Below are 20773 nucleotides of genomic sequence, written 5' to 3'. Positions count from 1 at the left end.
AAGACAAAGGTAAAAGGGAAAAGCAAGTCAAGACAAGGCAAAACGGCAAAGCAAGGTAAGGCAAGGCAAAAGGGAAAAGCAAGTCAATGCAAGGCAAAATGGAAAAGAAAGTGAAAGCAAGGCAAAAAACAAAGCAAGGCAAGGCAAGGCAAAACGGCAAAGCAAGGCAAGGCAAGGGAAAAGGGCAAAGCAAGTAAAGGTAAGGCAAGGCAAAATGGCAAAGCAAGTAAAGGCAAGGCAAGGCAAAAGGGCAAAGCAATGCAAGGCAAGGCAAGGCGAAAGGGCAAAGCAAGGCAAGGCAAGGCAAGAAGAATGGATAAGAAAAGCAAGGCAAGGCGGGGCAAAAGGGCAAAGCAATGCAAGGCAAGGCAAGGCGAAAGGGCAAAGCGAGGAAAGAAAAGGCAAACAGGAAAAGCAAGTCAAGGCAAGGGGAAAAGGGAAAAGCAAGGCAAGGCAAGGCAAAAGGGAAAAGCAAGTCAATGCAATGCAAAAGGGAAAAGGAAGGCAAGGCAAGGCAAATGCAAGGCATGGCAAGACAAGGCAAAATTGCAAAATAAGGCAAAGGCAAGGAAATGGGAAAAGCAAGGCAAGACAAAAGACGGAAAAGGGGCAAATCAAGGCAAGTCAAGGCAAAAGGTCAAAGCAAGGCAAAGCAAGTCAAGGAAAATAGAGAAAGCAAGGCAAGGCAAGGCATGTCAAGGCAAAAGGGAAAGCAAGGCAAGGCAATGCAAGGCAAAAGGGCAAATCTAGGCAAGGCAAAAGGGCAAAGGTATGAAGGCAAGGGAAAAAGGCAAAGCAATTAAAGGCAAGGCAAGGCAAAATGGCAAAGCAAGTAAAGGCAAGGAGGGGCAAAGGGGCAAAGCAATGCAAGGCAAAGCAAGGCGAAAGGGAAAAGCAAGGCAAGGCAAGACAAGAAAAATGGATAAGAAAAGCAAGGCAAGGCAAGGCAATAGGGCAAAGCAAGTAAAGGCAAGGCAAGGCAAAAGGGCAAAGCAATGCAAGGCAAGGCAAGGCGAAAGGGCAAAGCAAGGCAATGCAAGACACCTCAAAAGGGCAAAGTAAGGCAGGGCAAGGCAAGAAGAATGGATAAGAAAAGCAAGGCAAGGCGGGGCAAAAGGGCAAAGCAAAGCAAGGCAAGACAAAAGGTCAATGCAAGGCAAGGCAAGGCAATGCAAAAGGGCAAAGCAATGCAAGAGAAAGCAAAAGGGCAAAGCTAGGCAAGGCAAGGAAAAAGGGCAAAGCAAGGCAAGGCAAGGCAAAAGGGCAAAGCAAGGCAACGCAAGACAAAAGGGAAAATCAAGGCAAGACAAAGGTAAAAGGGAAAAGCAAGTCAAGACAAGGCAAAACGGCAGAGAAAGGCAAGGCAAGGCAAAACGGAACAGCAAGTGAAAGCAAGGCAAAAAACAAAGCAAGGCAAGGCAGTGCAAAAGGGTAAACAAGGAAAGGCAAGGCAAAAGGCAAAAGCAAGGCAAGGCAAGGCAAAACTAAAAGCAAGGCAAGGCAAGGCAAAATGGCAAAACAAGGCAAGGCAAAGAAAAAGGGCAAAGCAGGTCAAGACAAAAGAAGGCAAAAGGGCAAATCAAGGCAGGGCAAGGCAAAAGGGCAAAGCAAGGGAAGGCAATAGGGAGATGCAAGGCAAGGCATGGCAAGGCAAAAGGGCAAAGCAAGGCAAGGCAATGCAAGGAAAAAGGGTAAAGCTAGGCTAGGCAAGGAAAAGGGCAAGGCAAGGCAAGGCAAAAGGGCAAAGCAAGGCAAGAAAGAAAAAACAAAGTGAGAGCAAGGCAAAAAACAAAGCAAGGCAAGGAAAGGCAAAAGGGCAAAGCAAGGCAAGGCATGGCACAAGGCCAAAGCAAGGCAAGGCAAAGTAAAATGCAAAGCAAGGCAAGGCAAGGCAATGAAAAACGGCAAGGCAAGGCAAGGCAAGGCAAAAGGGAAAAGCAAGTCCATGCAAGGCAAAAGGGAAACACAAGTCAAGGCAAGGTAATAGGGCAAAGCATGGCAAGGAAAGGCAAAATGGCAAAACAAAGCAAGGCAAGGAAAAAGGGCAAAGCAGGGCAAGGCAAAAGAATGCAAAAGGGCAATTCAAGGCAAGGCAAGGCGAAAGGGCAAAGCAAAGAAAGGCAATAGGGCAATGCAAGGCAAGGCATGGCAAGGCAAAAGGGCAAAGCTAGGCAAGGAAAGGGAAAAGGGCAAAGCAAGTAAAGGCAAGGCAAGGCAAAATGGCAAAGCAAGTAATGGCAAGGCAAGGAAAAAGGGCAAAGCAATGCAAGGCAAGGCAAGGCGAAAGGGCAAAGCGAGGCAAGAAAAGGCAAACAGGAAAAGCAAGTCAAGGCAAGGGGAAAAGGGAAAAGCAAGGCAAGGCAAAAGGGAAAAGCAAGTCAATGCAATGCAAAAGGGAAAAGGAAGGCAAGGCAAGGCAAATGCAAGGCATGGCAAGACAAGGCAAAATTGCAAAATAAGGCAAGGCAAGGAAATGGGAAAAGCAAGGCAAGACAAAAGACGAAAAAGGGGCAAATCAAGGCATGTCAATGCAAAAGGTCAAAGCAAGGCAAAGCAAGTCAAGGAAAATGGGGAAAGCAAGGCAAGGCAAGGCATGTCAAGGCAAAAGGGAAAGCAAGGCAAGGCAATGCAAGGCAAAAGGGCAAATCTAGGCAAGGCAGAAGGGCAAAGGTATGAAGGCAAGGGAAAAAGGCAAAGCAATTAAAGGCAAGGCAAGGCAAAATGGCAAAGCAAGTAAAGGCAAGGAGGGGCAAAGGGGCAAAGCAATGCAAGGCAAAGCAAGGCGAAAGGGAAAAGCAAGGCAAGGCAAGACAAGAAAAATGGATAAGAAAAGCAAGGCAAGGCAAGGCAATAGGGCAAATCAAGGCAAGGCAAGCCAAAATGCAAAGCAAGGCAAGGCAAGGCAATGCAAAAGGGAAAGCAAGGCAAGAGAAAACAAAAGGGCAAAGCTAGGCATGACAAGTCAAAAGGGGAAAGCAATGCAAGGCAAGGCAACAGAGCAAAGCAATGCAAGACAAGGCAAGGCGAAAGGGCAAAGCAAGGCAAGAAAAGGCAAACAGGAATAGCAAGTCAAGGAAAGGGGAAAACGGAAAAGCAAGGCAAGGCAAGGCAAAAGGGAAAAGCAAGTCAATGCAAGACAAAAGGGAAATGCAAGTCAAGGCAAGGCAATAGGGCAAAGCGTGGCAAGGCAAGGCAAAATGGCAAAACAAGGCAAAGCAAAGCAAAAGGGCAAAGCAAGGCAAGGCAAGGCAAAAGGGCAAAGGAAGTAAAGGCAAGGCAAAATGCAAAGCAAGGCAAGGCAAGGCAATGAAAAAGGGCAAGGCAAGGCAAGGCAAAAGGGAAAAGCAAGTCCATGCAAGGCAAAAGGGAAAATCAAGGCAAGACAAAGGTAAAAGGGAAAAGCAAGTCAAGACAAGGCAAAACGGCAAAGCAAGGTAAGGCAAGGCAAAAGGGCAAAGCAAGGCAACGCAAGACAAAAGGGAAAATCAAGGCAAGACAAAGGTAAAAGGGAAAAGCAAGTCAAGACAAGGCAAAACGGCAAAGCAAGGTAAGGCAAGGCAAAAGGGAAAAGCAAGTCAATGCAAGGCAAAATGGAAAAGAAAGTGAAAGCAAGCAAAAAACAAAGCAAGGCAAGGCAAGGCAAAACGGCAAAGCAAGGCAAGGCAAGGGAAAAGGGCAAAGCAAGTAAAGGTAAGGCAAGGCAAAATGGCAAAGCAAGTAAAGGCAAGGCAAGGCAAAAGGGAAAAGCAATGCAAGGCAAGGCAAGGCGAAAGGGCAAAGCAAGGCAAAGCAAGTCAAGGAAAATGGGGAAAGCAAGGCAAGGCAAGGCATGTCAAGGCAAAAGGGAAAGCAAGGCAAGGCAATGCAAGGCAAAAGGGCAAATCTAGGCAAGGCAAAAGGGCAAAGGTATGAAGGCAAGGGAAAAAGGCAAAGCAATTAAAGGCAAGGCAAGGCAAAATGGCAAAGCAAGTAAAGGCAAGGAGGGGCAAAAGGGCAAAGCAATGCAAGGCAAGGCAAGGCGAAAGGGCAAAGCAAGGCAAGGCAAGACAAGAAAAATGGATAAGAAAAGCAAGGCAAGGCAAGGCAAAAGGGCAAATCAAGGCAAGGCAAGCCAAAATGCAAAGCAAGGCAAGGCAAGGCAATGCAAAAGGGAAAGCAAGGCAAGAGAAAACAAAAGGGCAAAGCTAGGCATGACAAGTCAAAAGGGGAAAGCAAGGCAAGGCAAGGCAACAGAGCAAAGCAATGCAAGGCAAGGGAAGGCGAAAGGGCAAAGCAAGGCAAGAAAAGGCAAACAGGAATAGCAAGTCAAGGAAAGGGGAAAACGGAAAAGCAAGGCAAGGCAAGGCAAAAGGGAAAAGCAAGTCAATGCAAGACAAAAGGGAAATGCAAGTCAAGGCAAGGCAATAGGGCAAAGCGTGGCAAGGCAAGGCAAAATGGCAAAACAAGGCAAAGCAAAGCAAAAGGGCAAAGCAAGGCAAGGCAAGGCAAAAGGGCAAAGGAAGTAAAGGCAAGGCAAAATGCAAAGCAAGGCAAGGCAAGGCAATGAAAAAGGGCAAGGCAAGGCAAGGCAAAAGGGAAAAGCAAGTCCATGCAAGGCAAAAGGGAAAATCAAGGCAAGACAAAGGTAAAAGGGAAAAGCAAGTCAAGACAAGGCAAAACGGCAAAGCAAGGTAAGGCAAGGCAAAAGGGCAAAGCAAGGCAACGCAAGACAAAAGGGAAAATCAAGGCAAGACAAAGGTAAAAGGGAAAAGCAAGTCAAGACAAGGCAAAACGGCAAAGCAAGGTAAGGCAAGGCAAAAGGGAAAAGCAAGTCAATGCAAGGCAAAATGGAAAAGAAAGTGAAAGCAAGCAAAAAACAAAGCAAGGCAAGGCAAGGCAAAACGGCAAAGCAAGGCAAGGCAAGGGAAAAGGGCAAAGCAAGTAAAGGTAAGGCAAGGCAAAATGGCAAAGCAAGTAAAGGCAAGGCAAGGCAAAAGGGAAAAGCAATGCAAGGCAAGGCAAGGCGAAAGGGCAAAGCAAGGCAAAGCAAGTCAAGGAAAATGGGGAAAGCAAGGCAAGGCAAGGCATGTCAAGGCAAAAGGGAAAGCAAGGCAAGGCAATGCAAGGCAAAAGGGCAAATCTAGGCAAGGCAAAAGGGCAAAGGTATGAAGGCAAGGGAAAAAGGCAAAGCAATTAAAGGCAAGGCAAGGCAAAATGGCAAAGCAAGTAAAGGCAAGGAGGGGCAAAAGGGCAAAGCAATGCAAGGCAAGGCAAGGCGAAAGGGCAAAGCAAGGCAAGGCAAGACAAGAAAAATGGATAAGAAAAGCAAGGCAAGGCAAGGCAATAGGGCAAATCAAGGCAAGGCAAGCCAAAATGCAAAGCAAGGCAAGACAAGGCAATGCAAAAGGGAAAGCAAGGCAAGAGAAAACAAAAGGGCAAAGCTAGGCATGACAAGTCAAAAGGGGAAAGCAAGGCAAGGCAAGGCAACAGAGCAAAGCAATGCAAGGCGAAAGGGCAAAGCAAGGCAAGAAAAGGCAAACAGGAATAGCAAGTCAAGGAAAGGGGAAAACGGAAAAGCAAGGCAAGGCAAGGCAAAAGGGAAAAGCAAGTCAATGCAAGACAAAAGGGAAATGCAAGTCAAGGCAAGGCAATAGGGCAAAGCGTGGCAAGGCAAGGCAAAATGGCAAAACAATGCAAGGCAAAGCAAAAGGGCAAAGCAAGGCAAGGCAAGGCAAAAGGGCAAAGGAAGTAAAGGCAAGGCAAAATGCAAAGCAAGGCAAGGCAAGGCAATGAAAAAGGGCAAGGCAAGGCAAGGCAAAAGGGAAAAGCAAGTCCATGCAAGGCAAAAGGGAAATGCAAGTCAAGGCAAGGCAATAGGGCAAAGCGTGGCAAGGCAAGGCAAAATGGCAAAACAAGGCAAGGCAAGGCAAAAGGGCAAAGCAAGGCAACGCAAGACAAAAGGGAAAATCAAGGCAAGACAAAGGTAAAAGGGAAAAGCAAGTCAAGACAAGGCAAAACGGCAAAGCAAGGTAAGGCAAGGCAAAAGGGAAAAGCAAGGTAAGGCAAGGCAAAAGGGAAAAGCAAGTCAATGCAAGGCAAAATGGAAAAGAAAGTGAAAGCAAGGCAAAAAACAAAGCAAGGCAAGGCAAGGCAAAATGGCAAAGCAAGGCAAGGCAAGGGAAAAGGGCAAAGCAAGTAAAGGTAAGGCAAGGCAAAATGGCAAAGCAAGTAAAGGCAAGGCAAGGCAAAAGGGCAAAGCAATGCAAGGCAAGGCAAGGCGAAAGGGCAAAGCAAGGCAAGGCAAGACAACTCAAAAGGGCAAAGTAAGGCAGGGCAAGGCAAGAAGAATGTATAAAAAAAGCAAGGCAAGGCGGGGCAAAAGGGCAGAGCAAAGCAAGGCAAGACAAAAGGTCAATGCAAGGCAAGGCAAGGCAATGCAAAAGGGCAAAGCAATGCAAGAGAAAGCAAAAGGGCAAAGCTAGGCAAGGCAAGGAAAAAGGGCAAAGCAAGGCAAGGCAAGGCAAAAGGGCAAAGCAAGGCAACGCAAGACAAAAGGGAAAATCAAGGCAAGACAAAGGTAAAAGGGAAAAGCAAGTCAAGACAAGGCAAAACGGCAGAAAAAGGCAAGGCAAGGCAAAACGGAACAGCAAGTGAAAGCAAGGCAAAAAACAAAGCAAGGCAAGGCAGTGCAAAAGGGTAAACAAGGAAAGGCAAGGCAAAAGGCAAAAGCAAGGCAAGGCAAGGCAAAATTAAAAGCAAGGCAAGGCAAGGCAAAATGGCAAAACAAGGCAAGGCAAAGAAAAAGGGCAAAGCAGGTCAAGACAAAAGAAGGCAAAAGGGCAAATCAAGGCAGGGCAAGGCGAAAGGGCAAAGCAAGGGAAGGCAATAGGGAGATGCAAGGCAAGGCATGGCAAGGCAAAAGGGCAAAGCAAGGCAAGGCAATGCAAGGCAAAAGGGTAAAGCTAGGCTAGGCAAGGAAAAGGGCAAGGCAAGGCAAGGCAAAAGGGCAAAGCAAAGCAAGGCAAAAGGGCAAAGCAAGGCAAGAAAGAAAAAACAAAGTGAGAGCAAGGCAAAAAACAAAGCAAGGCAAGGAAAGGCAAAAGGGCAAAGCAAGGCAAGGCATGGCAAAAGGCCAAAGCAAGGCAAGGCAAAGTAAAATGCAAAGCAAGGCAAGGCAAGGCAATGAAAAACGGCAAGGCATGGCAAGGCAAGGCAAAAGGGAAAAGCAAGTCCATGCAAGGCAAAAGGGAAACACAAGTCAAGGCAAGGTAATAGGGCAAAGCATGGCAAGGAAAGGCAAAATGGCAAAACAAAGCAAGGCAAGGAAAAAGGGCAAAGCAGGGCAAGACAAAAGAATGCAAAAGGGCAATTCAAGGCAAGGCAAGGCGAAAGGGCAAAGCAAAGAAAGGCAATAGGGCAATGCAAGGCAAGGCATGGCAAGGCAAAAGGGAAAAGCTAGGCAAGGAAAGGGAAAAGGCAAAGCAAGTAAAGGCAAGGCAAGGCAAAATGGCAAAGCAAGTAATGGCAAGGCAAGGAAAAAGGGCAAAGCAATGCAAGGCAAGGCAAGGCGAAAGGGCAAAGCGAGGAAAGAAAAGGCAAACAGGAAAAGCAAGTCAAGGCAAGGGGAAAAGGGAAAAGCAAGGCAAGGCAAGGCAAAAGGGAAAAGCAAGTCAATGCAATGCAAAAGGGAAAAGGAAGGCAAGGCAAGGCAAATGCAAGGCATGGCAAGACAAGGCAAAATTGCAAAATAAGGCAAGGCAAGGAAATGGGAAAATCAAGGCAAGACAAAAGACGGAAAAGGGGCAAATCAAGGCAAGTCAAGGCAAAAGGTCAAAGCAAGGCAAAGCAAGTCAAGGAAAATAGAGAAAGCAAGGCAAGGCAAGGCATGTCAAGGCAAAAGGGAAAGCAAGGCAAGGCAATGCAAGGCAAAAGGGCAAATCTAGGCAAGGCAAAAGGGCAAAGGTATGAAGGCAAGGGAAAAAGGCAAAGCAATTAAAGGCAAGGCAAGGCAAAATGGCAAAGCAAGTAAAGGCAAGGAGGGGCAAAAGGGCAAAGCAATGCAAGGCAAGGCAAGGCGAAAGGGCAAAGCAAGGCAAGGCAAGACAAGAAAAATGGATAAGAAAAGCAAGGCAAGGCAAGGCAAAAGGGCAAATCAAGGCAAGGCAAGCCAAAATGCAAAGCAAGGCAAGGCAAGGCAATGCAAAAGGGAAAGCAAGGCAAGAGAAAACAAAAGGGCAAAGCTAGGCATGACAAGTCAAAAGGGGAAAGCAAGGCAAGGCAAGGCAACAGAGCAAAGCAATGCAAGGCAAGGCAAGGCGAAAGGGCAAAGCAAGGCAAGAAAAGGCAAACAGGAATAGCAAGTCAAGGAAAGGGGAAAACGGAAAAGCAAGGCAAGGCAAGGCAAAAGGGAAAAGCAAGTCAATGCAAGACAAAAGGGAAATGCAAGTCAAGGCAAGGCAATAGGGCAAAGCGTGGCAAGGCAAGGCAAAATGGCAAAACAAGGCAAAGCAAAGCAAAAGGGCAAAGCAAGGCAAGGCAAGGCAAAAGGGCAAAGGAAGTAAAGGCAAGGCAAAATGCAAAGCAAGGCAAGGCAAGGCAATGAAAAAGGGCAAGGCAAGGCAAGGCAAAAGGGAAAAGCAAGTCCATGCAAGGCAAAAGGGAAAATCAAGGCAAGACAAAGGTAAAAGGGAAAAGCAAGTCAAGACAAGGCAAAACGGCAAAGCAAGGTAAGGCAAGGCAAAAGGGCAAAGCAAGGCAACGCAAGACAAAAGGGAAAATCAAGGCAAGACAAAGGTAAAAGGGAAAAGCAAGTCAAGACAAGGCAAAACGGCAAAGCAAGGTAAGGCAAGGCAAAAGGGAAAAGCAAGTCAATGCAAGGCAAAATGGAAAAGAAAGTGAAAGCAAGCAAAAAACAAAGCAAGGCAAGGCAAGGCAAAACGGCAAAGCAAGGCAAGGCAAGGGAAAAGGGCAAAGCAAGTAAAGGTAAGGCAAGGCAAAATGGCAAAGCAAGTAAAGGCAAGGCAAGGCAAAAGGGAAAAGCAATGCAAGGCAAGGCAAGGCGAAAGGGCAAAGCAAGGCAAAGCAAGTCAAGGAAAATGGGGAAAGCAAGGCAAGGCAAGGCATGTCAAGGCAAAAGGGAAAGCAAGGCAAGGCAATGCAAGGCAAAAGGGCAAATCTAGGCAAGGCAAAAGGGCAAAGGTATGAAGGCAAGGGAAAAAGGCAAAGCAATTAAAGGCAAGGCAAGGCAAAATGGCAAAGCAAGTAAAGGCAAGGAGGGGCAAAAGGGCAAAGCAATGCAAGGCAAGGCAAGGCGAAAGGGCAAAGCAAGGCAAGGCAAGACAAGAAAAATGGATAAGAAAAGCAAGGCAAGGCAAGGCAAAAGGGCAAATCAAGGCAAGGCAAGCCAAAATGCAAAGCAAGGCAAGGCAAGGCAATGCAAAAGGGAAAGCAAGGCAAGAGAAAACAAAAGGGCAAAGCTAGGCATGACAAGTCAAAAGGGGAAAGCAAGGCAAGGCAAGGCAACAGAGCAAAGCAATGCAAGGCAAGGGAAGGCGAAAGGGCAAAGCAAGGCAAGAAAAGGCAAACAGGAATAGCAAGTCAAGGAAAGGGGAAAACGGAAAAGCAAGGCAAGGCAAGGCAAAAGGGAAAAGCAAGTCAATGCAAGACAAAAGGGAAATGCAAGTCAAGGCAAGGCAATAGGGCAAAGCGTGGCAAGGCAAGGCAAAATGGCAAAACAAGGCAAAGCAAAGCAAAAGGGCAAAGCAAGGCAAGGCAAGGCAAAAGGGCAAAGGAAGTAAAGGCAAGGCAAAATGCAAAGCAAGGCAAGGCAAGGCAATGAAAAAGGGCAAGGCAAGGCAAGGCAAAAGGGAAAAGCAAGTCCATGCAAGGCAAAAGGGAAAATCAAGGCAAGACAAAGGTAAAAGGGAAAAGCAAGTCAAGACAAGGCAAAACGGCAAAGCAAGGTAAGGCAAGGCAAAAGGGCAAAGCAAGGCAACGCAAGACAAAAGGGAAAATCAAGGCAAGACAAAGGTAAAAGGGAAAAGCAAGTCAAGACAAGGCAAAACGGCAAAGCAAGGTAAGGCAAGGCAAAAGGGAAAAGCAAGTCAATGCAAGGCAAAATGGAAAAGAAAGTGAAAGCAAGCAAAAAACAAAGCAAGGCAAGGCAAGGCAAAACGGCAAAGCAAGGCAAGGCAAGGGAAAAGGGCAAAGCAAGTAAAGGTAAGGCAAGGCAAAATGGCAAAGCAAGTAAAGGCAAGGCAAGGCAAAAGGGAAAAGCAATGCAAGGCAAGGCAAGGCGAAAGGGCAAAGCAAGGCAAAGCAAGTCAAGGAAAATGGGGAAAGCAAGGCAAGGCAAGGCATGTCAAGGCAAAAGGGAAAGCAAGGCAAGGCAATGCAAGGCAAAAGGGCAAATCTAGGCAAGGCAAAAGGGCAAAGGTATGAAGGCAAGGGAAAAAGGCAAAGCAATTAAAGGCAAGGCAAGGCAAAATGGCAAAGCAAGTAAAGGCAAGGAGGGGCAAAAGGGCAAAGCAATGCAAGGCAAGGCAAGGCGAAAGGGCAAAGCAAGGCAAGGCAAGACAAGAAAAATGGATAAGAAAAGCAAGGCAAGGCAAGGCAATAGGGCAAATCAAGGCAAGGCAAGCCAAAATGCAAAGCAAGGCAAGACAAGGCAATGCAAAAGGGAAAGCAAGGCAAGAGAAAACAAAAGGGCAAAGCTAGGCATGACAAGTCAAAAGGGGAAAGCAAGGCAAGGCAAGGCAACAGAGCAAAGCAATGCAAGGCGAAAGGGCAAAGCAAGGCAAGAAAAGGCAAACAGGAATAGCAAGTCAAGGAAAGGGGAAAACGGAAAAGCAAGGCAAGGCAAGGCAAAAGGGAAAAGCAAGTCAATGCAAGACAAAAGGGAAATGCAAGTCAAGGCAAGGCAATAGGGCAAAGCGTGGCAAGGCAAGGCAAAATGGCAAAACAATGCAAGGCAAAGCAAAAGGGCAAAGCAAGGCAAGGCAAGGCAAAAGGGCAAAGGAAGTAAAGGCAAGGCAAAATGCAAAGCAAGGCAAGGCAAGGCAATGAAAAAGGGCAAGGCAAGGCAAGGCAAAAGGGAAAAGCAAGTCCATGCAAGGCAAAAGGGAAATGCAAGTCAAGGCAAGGCAATAGGGCAAAGCGTGGCAAGGCAAGGCAAAATGGCAAAACAAGGCAAGGCAAGGCAAAAGGGCAAAGCAAGGCAACGCAAGACAAAAGGGAAAATCAAGGCAAGACAAAGGTAAAAGGGAAAAGCAAGTCAAGACAAGGCAAAACGGCAAAGCAAGGTAAGGCAAGGCAAAAGGGAAAAGCAAGGTAAGGCAAGGCAAAAGGGAAAAGCAAGTCAATGCAAGGCAAAATGGAAAAGAAAGTGAAAGCAAGGCAAAAAACAAAGCAAGGCAAGGCAAGGCAAAATGGCAAAGCAAGGCAAGGCAAGGGAAAAGGGCAAAGCAAGTAAAGGCAAGGCAAGGCAAAAGGGCAAAGCAATGCAAGGCAAGGCAAGGCGAAAGGGCAAAGCAAGGCAAGGCAAGACAACTCAAAAGGGCAAAGTAAGGCAGGGCAAGGCAAGAAGAATGTATAAAAAAAGCAAGGCAAGGCGGGGCAAAAGGGCAGAGCAAAGCAAGGCAAGACAAAAGGTCAATGCAAGGCAAGGCAAGGCAATGCAAAAGGGCAAAGCAATGCAAGAGAAAGCAAAAGGGCAAAGCTAGGCAAGGCAAGGAAAAAGGGCAAAGCAAGGCAAGGCAAGGCAAAAGGGCAAAGCAAGGCAACGCAAGACAAAAGGGAAAATCAAGGCAAGACAAAGGTAAAAGGGAAAAGCAAGTCAAGACAAGGCAAAACGGCAGAAAAAGGCAAGGCAAGGCAAAACGGAACAGCAAGTGAAAGCAAGGCAAAAAACAAAGCAAGGCAAGGCAGTGCAAAAGGGTAAACAAGGAAAGGCAAGGCAAAAGGCAAAAGCAAGGCAAGGCAAGGCAAAATTAAAAGCAAGGCAAGGCAAGGCAAAATGGCAAAACAAGGCAAGGCAAAGAAAAAGGGCAAAGCAGGTCAAGACAAAAGAAGGCAAAAGGGCAAATCAAGGCAGGGCAAGGCGAAAGGGCAAAGCAAGGGAAGGCAATAGGGAGATGCAAGGCAAGGCATGGCAAGGCAAAAGGGCAAAGCAAGGCAAGGCAATGCAAGGCAAAAGGGTAAAGCTAGGCTAGGCAAGGAAAAGGGCAAGGCAAGGCAAGGCAAAAGGGCAAAGCAAAGCAAGGCAAAAGGGCAAAGCAAGGCAAGAAAGAAAAAACAAAGTGAGAGCAAGGCAAAAAACAAAGCAAGGCAAGGAAAGGCAAAAGGGCAAAGCAAGGCAAGGCATGGCAAAAGGCCAAAGCAAGGCAAGGCAAAGTAAAATGCAAAGCAAGGCAAGGCAAGGCAATGAAAAACGGCAAGGCATGGCAAGGCAAGGCAAAAGGGAAAAGCAAGTCCATGCAAGGCAAAAGGGAAATGCAAGTCAAGGCAAAGCAATAGGGCAAAGCGTGGCAAGGCAAGGCAAAATGGCAAAACAAGGCAAGGTAAGGCAAAAGGGCAAAGCAAGGCAACGCAAGACAAAAGGGAAAATCAAGGCAAGACAAAGGTAAAAGGGAAAAGCAAGTCAAGACAAGGCAAAACGGCAAAGCAAGGTAAGGCAAGGCAAAAGGGAAAAGCAAGTCAATGCAAGGCAAAATGGAAAAGAAAGTGAAAGCAAGGCAAAAAACAAAGCAAGGCAAGGCAAGGCAAAACGGCAAAGCAAGGCAAGGCAAGGGAAAAGGGCAAAGCAAGTAAAGGTAAGGCAAGGCAAAATGGCAAAGCAAGTAAAGGCAAGGCAAGGCAAAAGGGCAAAGCAATGCAAGGCAAGGCAAGGCGAAAGGGCAAAGCAAGGCAAGGCAAGGCAAGAAGAATGGATAAGAAAAGCAAGGCAAGGCGGGGCAAAAGGGCAAAGCAATGCAAGGCAAGGCAAGGCGAAAGGGCAAAGCGAGGAAAGAAAAGGCAAACAGGAAAAGCAAGTCAAGGCAAGGGGAAAAGGGAAAAGCAAGGCAAGGCAAGGCAAAAGGGAAAAGCAAGTCAATGCAATGCAAAAGGGAAAAGGAAGGCAAGGCAAGGCAAATGCAAGGCATGGCAAGACAAGGCAAAATTGCAAAATAAGGCAAGGCAAGGAAATGGGAAAAGCAAGGCAAGACAAAAGACGGAAAAGGGGCAAATCAAGGCAAGTCAAGGCAAAAGGTCAAAGCAAGGCAAAGCAAGTCAAGGAAAATAGAGAAAGCAAGGCAAGGCAAGGCATGTCAAGGCAAAAGGGAAAGCAAGGCAAGGCAATGCAAGGCAAAAGGGCAAATCTAGGCAAGGCAAAAGGGCAAAGGTATGAAGGCAAGGGAAAAAGGCAAAGCAATTAAAGGCAAGGCAAGGCAAAATGGCAAAGCAAGTAAAGGCAAGGAGGGGCAAAAGGGCAAAGCAATGCAAGGCAAAGCAAGGCGAAAGGGAAAAGCAAGGCAAGGCAAGACAAGAAAAATGGATAAGAAAAGCAAGGCAAGGCAAGGCAATAGGGCAAAGCAAGTAAAGGCAAGGCAAGGCAAAAGGGCAAAGCAATGCAAGGGAAGGCAAGGCGAAAGGGCAAAGCAAGGCAATGCAAGACACCTCAAAAGGGCAAAGTAAGGCAGGGCAAGGCAAGAAGAATGGATAAGAAAAGCAAGGCAAGGCGGGGCAAAAGGGCAAAGCAAAGCAAGGCAAGACAAAAGGTCAATGCAAGGCAAGGCAAGGCAATGCAAAAGGGCAAAGCAATGCAAGAGAAAGCAAAAGGGCAAAGCTAGGCAAGGCAAGGAAAAAGGGCAAAGCAAGGCAAGGCAAGGCAAAAGGGCAAAGCAAGGCAACGCAAGACAAAAGGGAAAATCAAGGCAAGACAAAGGTAAAAGGGAAAAGCAAGTCAAGACAAGGCAAAACGGCAGAGAAAGGCAAGGCAAGGCAAAACGGAACAGCAAGTGAAAGCAAGGCAAAAAACAAAGCAAGGCAAGGCAGTGCAAAAGGGTAAACAAGGAAAGGCAAGGCAAAAGGCAAAAGCAAGGCAAGGCAAGGCAAAATTAAAAGCAAGGCAAGGCAAGGCAAAATGGCAAAACAAGGCAAGGCAAAGAAAAAGGGCAAAGCAGGTCAAGACAAAAGAAGGCAAAAGGGCAAATCAAGGCAGGGCAAGGCAAAAGGGCAAAGCAAGGGAAGGCAATAGGGAGATGCAAGGCAAGGCATGGCAAGGCAAAAGGGCAAAGCAAGGCAAGGCAATGCAAGGCAAAAGGGTAAAGCTAGGCTAGGCAAGGAAAAGGGCAAGGCAAGGCAAGGCAAAAGGGCAAAGCAAGGCAAGAAAGAAAAAACAAAGTGAGAGCAAGGCAAAAAACAAAGCAAGGCAAGGAAAGGCAAAAGGGCAAAGCAAGGCAAGGCATGGCACAAGGCCAAAGCAAGGCAAGGCAAAGTAAAATGCAAAGCAAGGCAAGGCAAGGCAATGAAAAACGGCAAGGCAAGGCAAGGCAAGGCAAAAGGGAAAAGCAAGTCCATGCAAGGCAAAAGGGAAACACAAGTCAAGGCAAGGTAATAGGGCAAAGCATGGCAAGGAAAGGCAAAATGGCAAAACAAAGCAAGGCAAGGAAAAAGGGCAAAGCAGGGCAAGGCAAAAGAATGCAAAAGGGCAATTCAAGGCAAGGCAAGGCGAAAGGGCAAAGCAAAGAAAGGCAATAGGGCAATGCAAGGCAAGGCATGGCAAGGCAAAAGGGCAAAGCTAGGCAAGGAAAGGGAAAAGGGCAAAGCAAGTAAAGGCAAGGCAAGGCAAAATGGCAAAGCAAGTAATGGCAAGGCAAGGAAAAAGGGCAAAGCAATGCAAGGCAAGGCAAGGCGAAAGGGCAAAGCGAGGCAAGAAAAGGCAAACAGGAAAAGCAAGTCAAGGCAAGGGGAAAAGGGAAAAGCAAGGCAAGGCAAAAGGGAAAAGCAAGTCAATGCAATGCAAAAGGGAAAAGGAAGGCAAGGCAAGGCAAATGCAAGGCATGGCAAGACAAGGCAAAATTGCAAAATAAGGCAAGGCAAGGAAATGGGAAAAGCAAGGCAAGACAAAAGACGAAAAAGGGGCAAATCAAGGCATGTCAATGCAAAAGGTCAAAGCAAGGCAAAGCAAGTCAAGGAAAATGGGGAAAGCAAGGCAAGGCAAGGCATGTCAAGGCAAAAGGGAAAGCAAGGCAAGGCAATGCAAGGCAAAAGGGCAAATCTAGGCAAGGCAGAAGGGCAAAGGTATGAAGGCAAGGGAAAAAGGCAAAGCAATTAAAGGCAAGGCAAGGCAAAATGGCAAAGCAAGTAAAGGCAAGGAGGGGCAAAGGGGCAAAGCAATGCAAGGCAAAGCAAGGCGAAAGGGAAAAGCAAGGCAAGGCAAGACAAGAAAAATGGATAAGAAAAGCAAGGCAAGGCAAGGCAATAGGGCAAATCAAGGCAAGGCAAGCCAAAATGCAAAGCAAGGCAAGGCAAGGCAATGCAAAAGGGAAAGCAAGGCAAGAGAAAACAAAAGGGCAAAGCTAGGCATGACAAGTCAAAAGGGGAAAGCAATGCAAGGCAAGGCAACAGAGCAAAGCAATGCAAGACAAGGCAAGGCGAAAGGGCAAAGCAAGGCAAGAAAAGGCAAACAGGAATAGCAAGTCAAGGAAAGGGGAAAACGGAAAAGCAAGGCAAGGCAAGGCAAAAGGGAAAAGCAAGTCAATGCAAGACAAAAGGGAAATGCAAGTCAAGGCAAGGCAATAGGGCAAAGCGTGGCAAGGCAAGGCAAAATGGCAAAACAAGGCAAAGCAAAGCAAAAGGGCAAAGCAAGGCAAGGCAAGGCAAAAGGGCAAAGGAAGTAAAGGCAAGGCAAAATGCAAAGCAAGGCAAGGCAAGGCAATGAAAAAGGGCAAGGCAAGGCAAGGCAAAAGGGAAAAGCAAGTCCATGCAAGGCAAAAGGGAAAATCAAGGCAAGACAAAGGTAAAAGGGAAAAGCAAGTCAAGACAAGGCAAAACGGCAAAGCAAGGTAAGGCAAGGCAAAAGGGCAAAGCAAGGCAACGCAAGACAAAAGGGAAAATCAAGGCAAGACAAGGGTAAAAGGGAAAAGCAAGTCAAGACAAGGCAAAACGGCAAAGCAAGGTAAGGCAAGGCAAAAGGGAAAAGCAAGTCAATGCAAGGCAAAATGGAAAAGAAAGTGAAAGCAAGCAAAAAACAAAGCAAGGCAAGGCAAGGCAAAACGGCAAAGCAAGGCAAGGCAAGGGAAAAGGGCAAAGCAAGTAAAGGTAAGGCAAGGCAAAATGGCAAAGCAAGTAAAGGCAAGGCAAGGCAAAAGGGAAAAGCAATGCAAGGCAAGGCAAGGCGAAAGGGCAAAGCAAGGCAAAGCAAGTCAAGGAAAATGGGGAAAGCAAGGCAAGGCAAGGCATGTCAAGGCAAAAGGGAAAGCAAGGCAAGGCAATGCAAGGCAAAAGGGCAAATCTAGGCAAGGCAAAAGGGCAAAGGTATGAAGGCAAGGGAAAAAGGCAAAGCAATTAAAGGCAAGGCAAGGCAAAATGGCAAAGCAAGTAAAGGCAAGGAGGGGCAAAAGGGCAAAGCAATGCAAGGCAAGGCAAGGCGAAAGGGCAAAGCAAGGCAAGGCAAGACAAGAAAAATGGATAAGAAAAGCAAGGCAAGGCAAGGCAAAAGGGCAAATCAAGGCAAGGCAAGCCAAAATGCAAAGCAAGGCAAGGCAAGGCAATGCAAAAGGGAAAGCAAGGCAAGAGAAAACAAAAGGGCAAAGCTAGGCATGACAAGTCAAAAGGGGAAAGCAAGGCAAGGCAAGGCAACAGAGCAAAGCAATGCAAGGCAAGGGAAGGCGAAAGGGCAAAGCAAGGCAAGAAAAGGCAAACAGGAATAGCAAGTCAAGGAAAGGGGAAAACGGAAAAGCAAGGCAAGGCAAGGCAAAAGGGAAAAGCAAGTCAATGCAAGACAAAAGGGAAATGCAAGTCAAGGCAAGGCAATAGGGCAAAGCGTGGCAAGGCAAGGCAAAATGGCAAAACAAGGCAAAGCAAAGCAAAAGGGCAAAGCAAGGCAAGGCAAGGCAAAAGGGCAAAGGAAGTAAAGGCAAGGCAAAATGCAAAGCAAGGCAAGGCAAGGCAATGAAAAAGGGCAAGGCAAGGCAAGGCAAAAGGGAAAAGCAAGTCCATGCAAGGCAAAAGGGAAATGCAAGTCAAGGCAAGGCAATAGGGCAAAGCGTGGCAAGGCAAGGCAAAATGGCAAAACAAGGCAAGGCAAGGCAAAAGGGCAAAGCAAGGCAACGCAAGACAAAAGGGAAAATCAAGGCAAGACAAAGGTAAAAGGGAAAAGCAAGTCAAGACAAGGCAAAACGGCAAAGCAAGGTAAGGCAAGGCAAAAGGGAAAAGCAAGTCAATGCAAGGCAAAATGGAAAAGAAAGTGAAAGCAAGGCAAAAAACAAAGCAAGGCAAGGCAAGGCAAAACGGCAAAGCAAGGCAAGGCAAGGGAAAAGGGCAAAGCAAGTAAAGGTAAGGCAAGGCAAAATGGCAAAGCAAGTAAAGGCAAGGCAAGGCAAAAGGGCAAAGCAATGCAAGGCAAGGCAAGGCGAAAGGGCAAAGCAAGGCAAGGCAAGGCAAGAAGAATGGATAAGAAAAGCAAGGCAAGGCGGGGCAAAAGGGCAAAGCAATGCAAGGCAAGGCAAGGCGAAAGGGCAAAGCGAGGAAAGAAAAGGCAAACAGGAAAAGCAAGTCAAGGCAAGGGGAAAAGGGAAAAGCAAGGCAAGGCAAGGCAAAAGGGAAAAGCAAGTCAATGCAATGCAAAAGGGAAAAGGAAGGCAAGGCAAGGCAAATGCAAGGCATGGCAAGACAAGGCAAAATTGCAAAATAAGGCAAAGGCAAGGAAATGGGAAAAGCAAGGCAAGACAAAAGACGGAAAAGGGGCAAATCAAGGCAAGTCAAGGCAAAAGGTCAAAGCAAGGCAAAGCAAGTCAAGGAAAATAGAGAAAGCAAGGCAAGGCAAGGCATGTCAAGGCAAAAGGGAAAGCAAGGCAAGGCAATGCAAGGCAAAAGGGCAAATCTAGGCAAGGCAAAAGGGCAAAGGTATGAAGGCAAGGGAAAAAGGCAAAGCAATTAAAGGCAAGGCAAGGCAAAATGGCAAAGCAAGTAAAGGCAAGGAGGGGCAAAGGGGCAAAGCAATGCAAGGCAAAGCAAGGCGAAAGGGAAAAGCAAGGCAAGGCAAGACAAGAAAAATGGATAAGAAAAGCAAGGCAAGGCAAGGCAATAGGGCAAAGCAAGTAAAGGCAAGGCAAGGCAAAAGGGCAAAGCAATGCAAGGCAAGGCAAGGCGAAAGGGCAAAGCAAGGCAATGCAAGACACCTCAAAAGGGCAAAGTAAGGCAGGGCAAGGCAAGAAGAATGGATAAGAAAAGCAAGGCAAGGCGGGGCAAAAGGGCAAAGCAAAGCAAGGCAAGACAAAAGGTCAATGCAAGGCAAGGCAAGGCAATGCAAAAGGGCAAAGCAATGCAAGAGAAAGCAAAAGGGCAAAGCTAGGCAAGGCAAGGAAAAAGGGCAAAGCAAGGCAAGGCAAGGCAAAAGGGCAAAGCAAGGCTACGCAAGACAAAAGGGAAAATCAAGGCAAGACAAAGGTAAAAGGGAAAAGCAAGTCAAGACAAGGCAAAACGGCAGAGAAAGGCAAGGCAAGGCAAAACGGAACAGCAAGTGAAAGCAAGGCAAAAAACAAAGCAAGGCAAGGCAGTGCAAAAGGGTAAACAAGGAAAGGCAAGGCAAAAGGCAAAAGCAAGGCAAGGCAAGGCAAAATTAAAAGCAAGGCAAGGCAAGGCAAAATGGCAAAACAAGGCAAGGCAAAGAAAAAGGGCAAAGCAGGTCAAGACAAAAGAAGGCAAAAGGGCAAATCAAGGCAGGGCAAGGCAAAAGGGCAAAGCAAGGGAAGGCAATAGGGAGATTCAAGGCAAGGCATGGCAAGGCAAAAGGGCAAAGCAAGGCAAGGCAATGCAAGGCAAAAGGGTAAAGCTAGGCTAGGCAAGGAAAAGGGCAAGGCAAGGCAAGGCAAAAGGGCAAAGCAAGGCAAGAAAGAAAAAACAAAGTGAGAGCAAGGCAAAAAACAAAGCAAGGCAAGGAAAGGCAAAAGGGCAAAGCAAGGCAAGGCATGGCACAAGGCCAAAGCAAGGCAAGGCAAAGTAAAATGCAAAGCAAGGCAAGGCAAGGCAATGAAAAACGGCAAGGCAAGGCAAGGCAAGGCAAAAGGGAAAAGCAAGTCCATGCAAGGCAAAAGGGAAACACAAGTCAAGGCAAGGTAATAGGGCAAAGCATGGCAAGGAAAGGCAAAATGGCAAAACAAAGCAAGGCAAGGAAAAAGGGCAAAGCAGGGCAAGGCAAAAGAATGCAAAAGGGCAATTCAAGGCAAGGCAAGGCGAAAGGGCAAAGCAAAGAAAGGCAATAGGGCAATGCAAGGCAAGGCATGGCAAGGCAAAAGGGCAAAGCTAGGCAAGGAAAGGGAAAAGGGCAAAGCAAGTAAAGGCAAGGCAAGGCAAAATGGCAAAGCAAGTAATGGCAAGGCAAGGAAAAAGGGCAAAGCAATGCAAGGCAAGGCAAGGCGAAAGGGCAAAGCGAGGCAAGAAAAGGCAAACAGGAAAAGCAAGTCAAGGCAAGGGGAAAAGGGAAAAGCAAGGCAAGGCAAAAGGGAAAAGCAAGTCAATGCAATGCAAAAGGGAAAAGGAAGGCAAGGCAAGGCAAATGCAAGGCATGGCAAGACAAGGCAAAATTGCAAAATAAGGCAAGGCAAGGAAATGGGAAAAGCAAGGCAAGACAAAAGACGAAAAAGGGGCAAATCAAGGCATGTCAATGCAAAAGGTCAAAGCAAGGCAAAGCAAGTCAAGGAAAATGGGGAAAGCAAGGCAAGGCAAGGCATGTCAAGGCAAAAGGGAAAGCAAGGCAAGGCAATGCAAGGCAAAAGGGCAAATCTAGGCAAGGCAGAAGGGCAAAGGTATGAAGGCAAGGGAAAAAGGCAAAGCAATTAAAGGCAAGGCAAGGCAAAATGGCAAAGCAAGTAAAGGCAAGGAGGGGCAAAGGGGCAAAGCAATGCAAGGCAAAGCAAGGCGAAAGGGAAAAGCAAGGCAAGGCAAGACAAGAAAAATGGATAAGAAAAGCAAGGCAAGGCAAGGCAATAGGGCAAATCAAGGCAAGGCAAGCCAAAATGCAAAGCAAGGCAAGGCAAGGCAATGCAAAAGGGAAAGCAAGGCAAGAGAAAACAAAAGGGCAAAGCTAGGCATGACAAGTCAAAAGGGGAAAGCAATGCAAGGCAAGGCAACAGAGCAAAGCAATGCAAGACAAGGCAAGGCGAAAGGGCAAAGCAAGGCAAGAAAAGGCAAACAGGAATAGCAAGTCAAGGAAAGGGGAAAACGGAAAAGCAAGGCAAGGCAAGGCAAAAGGGAAAAGCAAGTCAATGCAAGACAAAAGGGAAATGCAAGTCAAGGCAAGGCAATAGGGCAAAGCGTGGCAAGGCAAGGCAAAATGGCAAAACAAGGCAAAGCAAAGCAAAAGGGCAAAGCAAGGCAAGGCAAGGCAAAAGGGCAAAGGAAGTAAAGGCAAGGCAAAATGCAAAGCAAGGCAAGGCAAGGCAATGAAAAAGGGCAAGGCAAGGCAAGGCAAAAGGGAAAAGCAAGTCCATGCAAGGCAAAAGGGAAAATCAAGGCAAGACAAAGGTAAAAGGGAAAAGCAAGTCAAGACAAGGCAAAACGGCAAAGCAAGGTAAGGCAAGGCAAAAGGGCAAAG

Source organism: Columba livia, chromosome 3, assembly GCF_036013475.1.
Source record: "Columba livia isolate bColLiv1 breed racing homer chromosome 3, bColLiv1.pat.W.v2, whole genome shotgun sequence".
Lineage (NCBI taxonomy): Eukaryota > Metazoa > Chordata > Aves > Columbiformes > Columbidae > Columba > Columba livia.
Note: the sequence above shows the minus strand (reverse complement) of the source record.